Below are 5,004 nucleotides of genomic sequence, written 5' to 3' on the forward strand. Positions count from 1 at the left end.
TTTGTTTATTTTTCCTTGAGGACCTTCACAGAAAATGTACAGCAAAGAACCTTTATGTACAGCAGAGTCCCGTGACTAAACTCTAATTAAACAAATTAACCCTAATGTATGTAATCCTTCCAGAAGCCCTGGATTTTTAAAAAGGACATCAACACATAGTTTCTGGCATGTTTGTGGAGGAAACATTTGTACGGTTGTTTGAGTCTCAAGTCACGCAATGTAGGTGATGACCTCTCTGTCTGGGAGTCAGGCTAGCCTCGGGCCTAACTTTTGCTAATCATATACACGTAAAAACCTTCCCATCTCTTCTCATCTTGAGGGCAGTATTTTCTTTCCATGACTTGTTTCCTGTCTCCTTTTATTGTTCAATTCCCTCTAAACACATGCAAGAGGCAACTGTGATGTAGTGGAAAGAATAAAAAGACCTAGATCTCACTCCTGATTTTTCTACTCCCCAGATGAGGCCTTGGGCAAATTACTTACATCTCTTTGAATCTGTAATTTATTCTGTATGAATTGGTGAGAATAACTACTTTCTAGGGCAGCTGTGAGGAGAACTGTGTGATGCTTGGCACATGGTAGGCTCTCAAAGTTAGTTTCTGTCCTGAAAGTCCAAGAGCCACGAATAGATATGAAAGGCTGCCATGTGTTCTCCTTTGCACACCAGCCTGTCAAGAGCATCAGTTCTCTCTGTTCCCATAGAAAGAATGCCCAGATATTGAGGACATAGGAAGAGGCACGCGTATTCTCACACCACTAAAGACCACCTAAAGGAAAGAGCCAGATTTGGACACAAGAAATCTGGCTGCAAAGCTCAACTCTGCCACACGGAAGCTGTAAGATCTTGGACACCCAGTGCCTTTCTGAGCTTCGGCTTTTTCAGATGTAAAAGGAGAGTAACATCCATGGTTCTTTCTATTCCAGAGGAACATAGTATAGGTTAAATATAAATAAAGTGCCATTGTAACAATAAATTATACAGTGTAACATCAGAGTTCCAGAAATCACTGATTAGCATAAAGGAAAACATTATTACCGGACCTTCCAGAGAAGAGCTGAGAAATACTGGTACAAGAATCCACAGTGTGATTTTTACTTCCCTTCTGTTACAAAATTCAACCTGGCTTTAGATGTTACTAACACCTAAAAGATTGTATTTATTTTTGTTATTTTAAACTTAAAGTAGGCAAACAAGTTTTTGTTTTAGCAATATTTTAAAATATGAAAATATCAAATATTCAATGAATTGCTGAGGTTAGGAAATTTATACACACACCTAGCACCTTACAATTTTTAACACTTATTAGTTATATTAGCAAAATCCTTTTGGATGAAGAAATCTAAATTTATACTATAGCTTGTATCACTCAAACTAAGTTTTATTTCCGGAAGGAAGGTGATGGGTACCAAATTGACACCACCATTGCTATCTGTGCTATTGTGACAATGCTGTTATCATTTGTTCCATGTCACACGGTGCTCCCAAAGAACAAAATCTTGGAGAGGCATCAAAATGGGAGCCTATGTGAGAAAGGCATTTGTGAGCATATGGGAAGCTCCCTAAGGGCTCCCAGAAATAACTGGGTGAGGTTTTCTCCAAAATGGGACTGCTGGTTCTATGTCAGCTGAGAGGGTAACAGGCAGAAAGAGAGATATGGATGACAGTGCTTAGCGTGATCCCCATTTGTATCCCACCAGCTGAGGAAGTCTGGAGAAACATCCTGACATCTATAGGCAGACCAGTGGTCTAGCATTCAAAGAGACTGAATACTGACCAAAGTATCCCAGCCTTACATATTCAACAGTTAGAAAGTCCTCTGAGTTTCTTCAACAGAAAACTTCCAAAGGGAATTGGGCAAAATCCTTCCAATGTCACTTTCCCTAAACATATTTAATTAGAAGAAAATATAATCACCACCAACTCTGAATCCAGATATGGTAATTAAACATATTAATGGAAAAAGCTGTACTGTTTGAACTAACAGCATTATCAGGCTGTTTCATCTTAGTCTCTAACAAGGATTGTAAAACAGGATGCCGTGATAGGCAAACGGGAACCATATACAAATGAATATGCACAGGGAAAGCTGTAGGGTTTAGCACAAGCAGAGAGATCCGAGGACGTGGGAGAGAGAGACTCCTCGGGAACCATGGTAGACATGGATAGGGGAGGGTAGTCTCTGAACGGCAAGTGACTTGAAATGGATGAGAATATCGCAGGTACACAGAAACAATCTATATTTGCTTACTTCCAGATAACCAAATAAAAGAACAAGCCTTTTCTGAAAGTGCATTCTTCAGTTTTTTCTATTTTCTAAAAACTTTTAAACACAAAATTTTATATTATTGGACCCAGGCACAATTGGTACACATCTGAGCTCTACAAGATCACAAATAAGCTGCTGAACTCCCTCTGAAACTTTGCTTCAGTTAGTTACCTAACCCATGCCACTGATGGGTGAAATTATGCCTTGTTGAGTTTGTAAGTCTCAGCGGACTCGCAGTCCTGTGGCTCACCCAGGGTTTCCAGTTAGCCCAGGCAATTCCACCTCCCACTTTCCTCCCAGCAAACACCTGTCTGTACGGAGCAGCTCTACCTCCTGGAGAGAGTAACAGATTTCTCCCACCCACCGACACCTGTGAATCTTTCTTACATTCCAGGGAGCAAGGGACATCACTTCTCCCTGTGATCCAGATCCATCCTTTGGGGAAGGAACCGCCTGCAACTGTAAAGCTCAAACCTCGGGCAGGGGGTTCTCTTTGCCTGTTTCCTTTGTGTATTATTTCTTTTTTACTCGAAACCCTTGTCTGACAAGTAAACTGGTTTTCTCATAAGCCTTTTTAGCTCCTCTGGCAGGAGACAAGCTCACCTCAAACTCCAGGTGGCCAACTCCTCCTATGAGGGCCCCCAACTTTTTCTCTACGCCCCAAAGATTGTTTAATGCCTGCAAAAACCAAATGTCCAATGAATTCCTATTGAACCAACTTGTACAAGCATGATGCCAAGCTTTCTTATACTGCTATACATAAGTGACTAACTCCCTTGAGAGCAAAAGTAACTTCTGTTTCTCACGTGGAACCCTCACTTAGAAATTCTCCTAGAAACTTTCGAGAACTATCTGTGGTCTTCCAGACTCCCAGAAAGGCTGCCTCTCAGCCATTCATTCTCTCCTGTGCCTTTCATTCTGTGCAAATGGTCTCACAAGAGATGGAAGCACTAGTTTTCTCATCCAGAAACTGTTAGTGTCTCCAAATGTCAACTGCTGATTGTAGTGGGTTGAATATAGTCCCTTCAAAATTCATGTCCACCTAGAATCCCAGAAAAGTGACTTTATTTGGAAATAGGGTCTTTGCAGACGTAATTGGTTAAGGATCTTGAGATAAAATCATCCCAAATTTATGATGGGCTGTATATCCAATGATTGGTGTCTTTATAAGAGCAATGATAGGGAAATTTGGGACAGAGACACAGAGGAGGCACAAAGAAGCCACAGAAAGATGGAGGCAAAGATTGGAGATGCAGCTACAAGCCAGCAATGCCTGAGATTGCTGGAAGCCTTGACTTCAAACTTCAAGCCTTCAGAACTGCAAGAGAATACATGTCTATAGTTTTAAGCCATTGAGTTTGTGGTACTTTGTTACAGCATCCTTGGGAAACTAATACACAGAGAGACAGTCAATCTTAATATGCACAAACCTGCCCTTCATATGTCACCATCCCGTTTGCCTAACCTGCTTGCTACTAGGTTCCTGGAATATAATCTGCTTAACTAATGTTGATGAAGATAGTATGGAATTGTAAAAAGAAATCAGCTTTAAGAATGAGTTTGCGAGTCACAATGTGACCGAGTCATTGAGTTACAAGATGCTTTACTTTCCTTTTCTGTCAAGGAGAATTAGTATCTTCCCTATTAATGAGATGATTCTGAGCATTTAATGAATATACTGGGGGCGCTAAAAAAATGTATACATGTGACTTGTATTCATCTTTTGTTATCGATATATATTGAGTATTACAATTTTAATACAGTTTTTTCCTTTCTTAAAATGTACATACATTTTTTTTTGGCACCTTCTGTGTGTGTGTGTGTGTGTGTGTGTGTGTGTGTTTTAAATACCCAGTGTATCTTGATTAAAACTGGAATATAGGCCCATATATCAAAGTATTATGATGCAAAATGAAATATTTATCAAATGAAATGCTAATAACCATTAAGATGGTTAATCTAATCATTCTTGGTCACACAATGAAATCACCTGGAGATTTTTTTTTTAAATATGAGTCCCACCCTACACTAGCCTCTGGGGGGTGGGAGAGGCATTGTTTTTTGTATGTTTTTTTTGTTTTGTTTTGTTTTGTTATTTTACAAGGTTCTCCTTGGTGCAGTATTTTATGTTTGTTTCCATTTCACAAGACATGGAATGGAATCCTTTAATAGATTTTACCTAGTAATTCTCTAATAATTTGCTCTCCTGTCATATCATAGAAAATATGATAAAATAATGAGGGTCTAAGACACAGAAAACCAGTCATCCTCCAAACAGTGACCCTTCCAAAATACCCCTAATAGCACAAACACTCCGCGGAAAAGACACCATCGATTATGGCTTTCATCTCCATTACAAATTTCACAGTCAAGATGACTGAAAATTAACCTTTCCACTTCGATTTTTAAGTGTGCAGAGTCGCTGTTTATTATACCACGGTGTCTGCTCGATTGTGTTGATGTGTTTGTGTGTGAGCACACACGCACAGTGTAGGTTTTTGTATGTGTGTATATTCCAGTCACTAGTGCCCAATTTGTTTTTCTCTGTCCATCCCCATTCCTTTTGCTTCTCCTCTGCTTAGCCATAAAAACACTTCCAATCACACAGCATTGCAAAGCCCTTTCACATTACCCATATTTGGCTGCCTTAGTGAAGAGTCATTGATTGCCTTCCCACCCCAAGTGCATGTGACAAATAAGGCATTTCTGTAGCCACAGTGCATCACAACATATCCAA

Source organism: Rhinolophus ferrumequinum, chromosome 8, assembly GCF_004115265.2.
Source record: "Rhinolophus ferrumequinum isolate MPI-CBG mRhiFer1 chromosome 8, mRhiFer1_v1.p, whole genome shotgun sequence".
Taxonomy (NCBI): domain Eukaryota; kingdom Metazoa; phylum Chordata; class Mammalia; order Chiroptera; family Rhinolophidae; genus Rhinolophus; species Rhinolophus ferrumequinum.